We start from the raw sequence: 8,512 nt of genomic DNA on the forward strand, positions 1-8,512 counted from the left end.
CCCCGGAGGCCACCGCCTGCGCCGTCCCCGCGGCCCGCAGGCCTGGCGCCCTCCCCCTGTGCCCCGCTGTGCGTGTCTTTTCCTGTTCCCGGTGGTCCTTTCCTGCCTCCTGCCCTCCCCGCTCTGCCTTCCCGCCCACTCCGCGCTGCGCCCCGCAGCCCAGCTCCCTTCACCCCACTCCTGCCCTCTCTCCTCCTCCGCTCCTCGCTCCTCTGGGTTCGGCCAAGTCCAGAGCTCTCCGAAGCGTCAGGCTGCCCCGGGACCAGCCCTGCTTTCCCCTCCTGCCTCCCCGCTGGCCCGTGAGTTGGGTTTGCGCGGGTGTGCGCAGGCTGTCCTGGGGCCAAAGCCCAGTTTTGTCTCTTGACCCCTGGTAGATAACTCGGGGACAAGTATCTCGAATCATCCTTCGGGTCTCAGGGGAAGGTTCTAGGAGTGAAAGCAGACAAGAACAGTTCTGGGGAGACCCTTTTATGCAAAATACTTTCTCCCCCTCCTCAGGAAGGGAGCCGAGGTCCCTTCCTCCCCCCCCACCCCCCCTCCGCCGAATCTCTCAAGACACAGGAGACACAGGACAGTTTGTGGCAGGACAGATGCCTCGCAGCACGAGTGCTTCACCAGGCATCAGGCGTTGCCATGCTTTGGTTTCTTTGGTCTAAATATACCGGAGTTCAAACGTTCACTTCAGGATACTTAAGGCCAGTGGGAAATTCACACTCCAGAGGTACAAAGTGAGTGGTACTTACCCGTTTACCCCTAACAACACCATGCAGGTATTTTGCATTTAAACACTGTTACAGGCGTCACCAAATGTAACTCACACGTGTGAGGGAGGTACCGTCACCCACATTTTAAGGGGTGGGGAGAGCAGGTTTTGTGTGACCTTATCAGGATGGTGCAGCTAATAAAGACTTCAGTTGACTGGGGATCGGAACCAGGTTTCAGGCTCAACATTGGTTGTCCCTTCTTCTCAAGGCCTCTTACCCTGTGTGCTGCACTCACTCATCCAGATGCCTGTCAAGGGGACTCTTCCTCTGCTGAGAAAGATCTTCTCACTATTCAAGTGTCACCTTCATCACCAAAGGGAACCTAACCCATGGAATCGAACTTGGTAGGTCTCTCCTGTCACATTCTCTGTCTCAGCACTCTATTTATTTAATTTATTATTACTCTTTATTTATTTAATTTTTTTAAGATTGTATTTATGTATTGTAAGTTTATTTACTTTGAAAGAGAGAGAGCTGGGGAGGGGAAGAAAGAAAGGGGAGAGAGAGAGAGAGAGAGAGAGAGAGAGAGAGAATCCCAAGCAGGCTCTGCACTGCCAACACAGAGCCTGATGCAGGGCTTGAACTCATGAACTGTGAGATCATGCTCTGAGCTGAAATCTAGAGTCAGACACTTAACCAACTGAGCCACCCAGGTGCCGCTTATTATTATTATTTTTTGAGAGAGCAGGAGGGCACAAGTGAGCGAGGGGCAGAGAGAGAGAGAGAGAGACTCTGGGATCACCCAAAGTGGGGCTTGTTTTCACTGAAAGCAGGGCTTTGCTCACTTGAAGTGAGGCTCCTGCTCACCCTAAACATGACTTGAGCTCACCCAATGCAGGGCTCGAACTCACAAATCACTCATGACCTGAGCTGAAATCAGATGCTTAACCGACTGAGCCACCCAGTTGCCGCTATTTTTTTTAAATTTTCAAACCAAATTCGTCTTTTTCTTTCTTTTTTTTTCTTTTTAAGTTTATTTATTCTTTTTTTGGGGGGAGGAACAGAGAGAGAGAGAGAGAGAGAGAGAGAGAGTCCCAAGCAGGCTCTGCATTATCAGAGAGGAGCCCAACAAAGGACTCAGACTCACCAACCTGTGAGATCATGATCTGGGCAGAAAACAAGAGCTGGCTGCTTAACTGACTGAGTCACCCAGGTGCCCCGAGTTATTATTATTCTTTAAATAGGCTCCATGCCCAACGTGGGGCTCGAACTCACGGCCCTGAGATCAAGAGTTGGATGCTGTACCGACTTGAGCCAGCCAGGGGTGCCTCCCTAGTGATTTCTTACATTGTACCTTTCTCAATCTCTGAATATCGTCTTTATGAATTTACTTACGTACAAATGTGTATGGTCCTTCTCCCCAACAGGCTTTGAGTCCTAGGAGAACAGAGATAATGTGTCTGTCTGGTTCACTGTGGAATCCCTGGGGCTCTGGACAGGGCCTCCCATGTGACAGGTACTTAATAAGCATTTGTTGGGGTGCCTGGGTGGCTCGGTTGGTTGAGGGTCTGACTCTTGATTTCAGCTCCTGTCATGATCCTAGGGTCATGGGATAAAGCCCTCTGTCAGGCTCTGCACTCTGCTTGGAGCCTGCCTGAGATTCTCTCTTCCTCCCTCTGCCCCTCTCCTCCTGCTCCTACTCTGTCTTTATAAAGTTAAAAAAAAATTTTTTTAAAGCATTTGTTAAGTCAATGAGTAAATGAATTCAGGATGAGGAGGATAGTACATAGTCACAGACTGCCTATTTTATTTTATTTGTATTTTTTTTTAATGTTTATTTTTGAGAGAGAGAGAGAGACAGAGTTCAAGCAGGGGAGGGGCAGAGAAAGAGGCAGACACAGAATGGAAGCAGGCTCCATGCTCCGAGCTGTCAGCACAGAGCCTGACTCGGGGCTAGAACTCACAGGCTGCAAGATCATTACCTGAGCTGAAATTGGACCCTCCACCCATGGAGCCAGGCAACCGCCCCCCCACCGACTACGTATTTTAAACAAATAATAATAAAAACATGCTTATCAGTGAAACCAGATTTTACGTGCTGTAAAAATGTTTATTGAGTGCTTACTGTGTACAGGTACTTTCCCAGTCATTGGGATGCAATAGTGGACAAAGCAAACAAAATCTTTGCTTTCGTGGAGCTGATATTCAAGAGTTTTTGTGTGTGTGCGTGCATTTCTGTGGGAAACAGAGGACACAAATAAATGAGGTATTACGTGAGTTGGTGATGACTGCTAGGAAGAAAAATAAAGCAGGAATGGGGAGCAGGAATGTGAAGGGGTGGGGAGTGAGGGCAGAATGCCACTTTCATTAGGGTCATTTGAGAAAGCCTTCAAGAAGGTGACATTTGAACAAAGAACTGAAAGAAGTGAGAGAGAGCGAGCCACGCAAGCACCTGAGGAAAACATCTGCCGAACCTCTTTCTGTGATGATTTAGAAGACACATCTGAATCTTCCTTGCAGGCTATCAGAGTTATAATAGTGAACATGAATCAACACTATTTGGTGCAATGGGGGAAAAGACGCAGTCTTTTATTTGTTTGGATTCCAGATCATCAGAAGTTATGTCAACGGTCATGCTGGCTCGGTATGTAATAAAAAAAAAAAAAAAATACTGATTTGATTATTTCAATGCCTTAATGTTTTTGGCAGCTAGTTCATTTTTAGCTCATATTTACAAGGACAGCATTGAAAAGCCTCCAGGGGGCATTTCCTAGCCTCTGTGTGGCATATGGTCCCCACAGTGGGAGAGGGTCAGCTTGCAGAAGAGGGGAGGGAAGGAGGCCAAGGAAGTCAGGGGACTTAGGGAGCCTGTGTGGCTCCAAGGGGAATGGGGGTGGGGGTAGTAGGGGTGGAGGTGGGAGAGCTGGTTACAAGACAGTCGACTAGAAGGCACTAGAGAGGGGCACAGGGGCTGGGATGAAAGAGAAGGCCCTGGAAGGAAGCTCAGGAACCACAAAATCCTCCTCGCTGCCGCCTCTTCCACCTTGGTTGTTGTTAATCCTTATAATCACCAGGATCTCTTTACATGTTTACGTGCTGTGGTGAAAAAGTGAGTTCAGAGGCCTCAAGTTGAACTTTTCCGGGAAGAGATTCTCCTCCCCGGTGATGGTTCTTTCTCTAAAGTCTCTCAGCAGAGACCTCAGGATTCCTTTCTGTCCTCCGGGCCCCCAGGGTGCCCCTTTAACGTGATTCTATGTAAAAAATACCAGCTCAGTGAGCCCAGTGGCAGGTCAGTGTCCTACAGAGCATTGTCCCAAGAGGACTTCACAGCATAAGCCTGGCAGCACCTAAGAAGCCTGCAAATGTAGCGGATGGGAAGCAGCTGGAGAGCCTCCCTGGAATGAGGAAGCCAAAGCTGTGTTCAAAAAGAATGCAGCCTCCTGTTTCCCTGCTCTTTGCTCCCTTAAGGGTGGGTGCCTTTGGAGATGGGGGGGAGGGGGGAAGGGGATGGACGGTGAGGGGCTGGGCACAGCTCTAACCAGCTAAAGTCGGAATGGATTCGAATGGGCTCCCCTCTGGGCCTTAGTATATCTTGGAGGTGAGGCCATTTTGTTTCCTCTGACTCACTCTCCTGCTGCCACATTTCTGTGCTGTCCTAGGATTTGGGCATCTGTTCTTGTGTGACAAGAAGAAACAGCTCCCTTGGGTAACAGCCTCTCTCTCTCTCTCTCTCTTTTTCTTGCTATAATGTCAAGAGGGGGAGGTGTGTGTGGAAGGCGAGGTGTGGATGTGTGAGCTTGTGGCATCTTCCAGAGAGAAAATGAAAGCTTCCATGCTCTGTCTGCAGGATGAATTTCCAGTTGACCATCCTAAGGACAGTTCACGTTTCTTCAAGGCGTTTGGCCTTCTGTGGGATAATAAGGTTGGAGAGTGGGTGGAGAGTTGGGCAAGAAAGGAGCCTCATGCTCAGCGTTACCCAGTCACAGGTGGCTTTGTTCTTTATTAAAAAAAAAACTTTTTTTGAGAGAGAACGAGCGAGGGGTGGGGGGAGGGGGGGTGGTGGGGGGGTAGGGACAGAGGCTCTTAAGCTGGCTCTGCGCTGACAGCAGAGAGCCCGATGCAGGGCTCAAACACACCAACTGTGAGATCATGACCTGAGCCAAAGTCAGACTCTTAACTGAGTCACCCAGGCACCCCCATAGGTGGCTTTATACACAGGATCTGACTTTTTTTTTTTTTTTTTTTTAAGTAGGCTCCACGCTTGGGGCACCTGGGTGGCTCAGTTGGTTAAGCATCCAACTTTGGCTCAGGGCATGATCTCACAATTCATGAGTTCAAGCCCCACATCGGGCTCTGTGCTGACAGCTCGGAGCCTGGAGCCTGCTCCAGATTTTGTCTCCCTCTCTCTCTGCCCCTCCCCGTTCACGCTCTGTCTCTGTCTCAAAAATAAACATTAAAAAAAAAAGTAGGCTCCATGCCCAACATGGGCTTGAACTCATGATCCTGACAGCAGGCGTTGCATAGCTCTACCAACTGAGTCAAGCGGGCGCCCCACAGGATCTGATTTTTAAACCTTGTGAATCTGTATGTTGTTATCTCCATTTAGCTCAGGAGGGCCCAACAAGTGAGTGGGAGAGCCAGATTTTTGAACCCAGCTCTGAGTCCAAAACACCCACTCTTCCCACCTCACAATAGCACCTCCCCGAAATTTACCCAACATTGTTGGGGGACAATGTGGTGAGACATACAGAAAGGCTGAACTCTTCTTCATAAATTGTTACCAAGACGTGAATGAACAATGAGGTGTTTTCATTGGATAATTCCAGGAGGAGGGCATTTTAGGACTGGGAAAGAAAACATCCTAAAATCAGGTGGGGATTCGAGTCTGTGCTTGTGCATTACCACTGCTGTTCTTTTTTTTTTTTACCCAATTTGGATTCTTGCTCTGAGCTAGCGATTCTCTACTTTGGCTGCACATAAGAATCACCTGAGGAGCTTTTACAAAATCCTGATGCCCAGGGCTGCTCTGGGAGATTCAGACTTAATTGGTTGGGGGTGGGACCTGGGCATTGATATTTTTTACAAGCCCCCCAGATGATTCTAATGTGCAGCCAGGGTTGAGAAGCAATCTTCTAAGACAGCCGAGGTAGAGGTGCACAGGGAAGAGGCTGGCTTGCCAAGAGCTTTACCTCTTTTGAGGGTTTAATGGTAACAAGCTTGCTAATGATGTTTACCATGTTAAGAAAGGAGGCCAGATGTCTGGATTAGGTGGAAAACTAATTGATTTCTTTGCAAGACATGCTAACATTTAGTATTGACAGGATGTAATCCTAGAATCTCTCAGAAGGGCTGTAAGGAAATCTCAGGCAGTCATCTATTACACTCCCCTGGATTAGATGGAAGTTGGAGAGTGAGGAATGTTTATATAGATTAGCAACATTTCAAAACATTTTTTAAAAAAGGAAAAAGAATGGGCAACCAGAATAGCAGAAAGACTGGATTTCCCTTTAGGGGAAAAAGCAATTCCTGCTATTCCAGAAGAAATGCAATCCCTTCTCTGAGCGTTTCCTGGCAGGTGTCCTCCTCCCAGGATGACTGGAGGATGGATGTGCCTGCTGGTGGCAACAGCTTTTTCCAAGGAGGAAGCCGGGTCAACAGGGATATATAACCCAGATGAGTAGAGAATTCAGTGTATACTTAGCGGGCTCTTCGATTACATTAAATCCCTGTGCATTAGAACGAACTCTCTTCCTGGCTTCCCACTGCCTTCTCTCCCAAGCAGTCTCGAGTCACACGGGCAAGGCCTGGTTTTTCTGATGGCTCTCAGCCTCTCCCTTAGGGAGGGGAATGCGTGTGCTCACTTTTTCCAGTGGTCTTCTCAGTCTGATTTAATGGATATACCAGGACTGATGACACATCAGCATGGGATTGTTCTTTTGCTTCTTGGGTAATTGTCCTATTAACAGCTGTCCAAAGCAAAGGAGGGGGAGAGGATGCCAGGGGAAGGGAGGGAGGTGGCTTCCTCGCTGAAGGACACACGCCCTGGATTTCACAGGGTTAATCAGTGGGTTCTGGGAAGGAGGTTTGCACCTGCTCAGACTTGATCTGGAACTCTAGACTGCGTAGAAGACAGTGTTTTGATCTGATCTTCTCTTGCTACCAAGGGGTATTAAATATCCAGGACGCCCACACCCTGCCAGGCCTAACTGCCTGCTGCTGATTGAGACCGTCTCTACATCTAGATCCTCCTCAGCCCTTGCAATGGGCTAGCAGTTCTTTGTCTTTCGTTCTTCCTTCCCACCCTTGAGTAACTGCTGAGCGGGAAACTTTATCCAGTCGTTCTTTAACCCAATCATACGGTTCCTGATGCACCTCCCTCCCACTGTACGTTCAAAGAATGATTATATGCATCGAAGCGCAGTACCAGAAGTTGGCAGGCAAAAGGAAATGACAGGGACAGAGTGGGCACAAACAAAACACTTTTCCACACCTCTCCCATCCCTTCTCTAGGGATTAACAAGGAGCCCCTCCGGTTCTCCGTGCTTGCTACTCCCTCGACTTCCAGGACCCCAGAAAGGAAAGGAGAGGAGATGATGGGTGAGTGCTATCTCCACAAACTTGAGTCCTTCAAAGTGACCAAATGAATTCAGGCTTTCAAAGTGATGTGACGGTATCATGTGTTGTCTCCCCAGTGTGGCCTTCCCACCTACAACTGCCATTTCATTTCAGTGAATATTTACTCGATCTCATGTTAGTCAGTCTGATATCCACTATAGGACTTCATTTCTTATCCCAGGCACTTGGTACCCTGCTATGAAGCTCAAAAGGAACTTGGAAAATACAAATGGACCTGTCCAAAACACTCAGTTTTGCTGGTGCTAAGGTTTCCTGACTCCCCTTAGAGAAAGGATTGCTCAGGTTTTTGTTTTTTGGTTTTGTTTAACTGTGTCAAGCTTTAAAATTGTTCCGTATTTGCCGTATCAAACAAATGACACTCTCCTATCTTCTCCAAATACTCTTGTATTTAAGCTCTGTAACTTTAGCTTTGGTATCTTTCAGTTCTATGGTTTTTAAATATTCCCTTCTCAACCCCCTTGGTATATATATTTAGAGTTAACAAAGCACACCTCAGGTTTTCCTCTTTTCTTATCCCACAGCAGTATTTACCTTCATGGTCTTATGAATTCAGGGGCTTAACAGTCCCCCATTTCCTTGGCAACGTGCCATATCCTTCAAAACCACGTCTTCCACGGTATTAATTTTTGCTTTTAGCAGGAACTTTTTTTTTAAATGATCATTTATTTTTGAGAGAGAGAGAGACAGAGAGACAGAGGGTGAGCAGAAGAGGGAGAACGGAACCGGAAGCAGGCTCCAGACTCCAAGCCATCAGCACAGAGCCCTACGTGGGGCTTGAACTCATGAGCCATGAGATCATGGCCTGAGCTTACGTCAGATGCTTAACAGACTGAGCCACCCAGGCGCCCCTTTTAACAGGAACTTCTAATCACAGGCCTGCCTGCTTCAGTTCTTCAATTATTCAGTTTATCGTCTATTTCATCCCTGGTACTGCTCTCAGGTTTTGGAGACTCAACAGTTAATGCACAGAATTCTAGTCATCATGGAGTCTACATTCTAGCATTTGCTGGGAGACAAATGGTAAAATGAATAAGAAGATGTGGTCTCTGAATCAGAATCTTCGAGATGCAGAAGTACCTCAGCAGTTTTTTAAGGACTGGATGAATGGACGCTGGTGTACATTTCTGAATGAAATGTTAAAAGTGCTTTAGAATCTGCGAACCGTCCCAAAG

The 8,512-nt window shown here is 47.7% G+C and overlaps 1 long non-coding RNA gene across 2 annotated transcripts; it reads left to right on the forward strand.

Annotated features, from left to right (window-relative positions):
* Positions 1-23: 23 nt before the first annotated feature.
* LOC125158452 (uncharacterized) lies at positions 24-7,305 on the forward strand. 2 transcript variants are annotated; one of them, XR_007149416.1, is made up of 5 exons: positions 24-728; positions 973-1,108; positions 2,132-2,220; positions 3,225-3,348; positions 7,215-7,305. It is a non-coding gene; the product is annotated as an uncharacterized LOC125158452 (long non-coding RNA). The 2 variants fall into 2 exon arrangements; XR_007149417.1 differs by lacking the exon at positions 2,132-2,220.
* The last annotated feature ends 1,207 nt before the right edge of the window (positions 7,306-8,512 follow it).

This window comes from Prionailurus viverrinus, unplaced genomic scaffold (genome assembly GCF_022837055.1).
Source record: "Prionailurus viverrinus isolate Anna unplaced genomic scaffold, UM_Priviv_1.0 scaffold_35, whole genome shotgun sequence".
In the NCBI taxonomy this organism is placed as follows: Eukaryota; Metazoa; Chordata; class Mammalia; order Carnivora; family Felidae; genus Prionailurus; species Prionailurus viverrinus.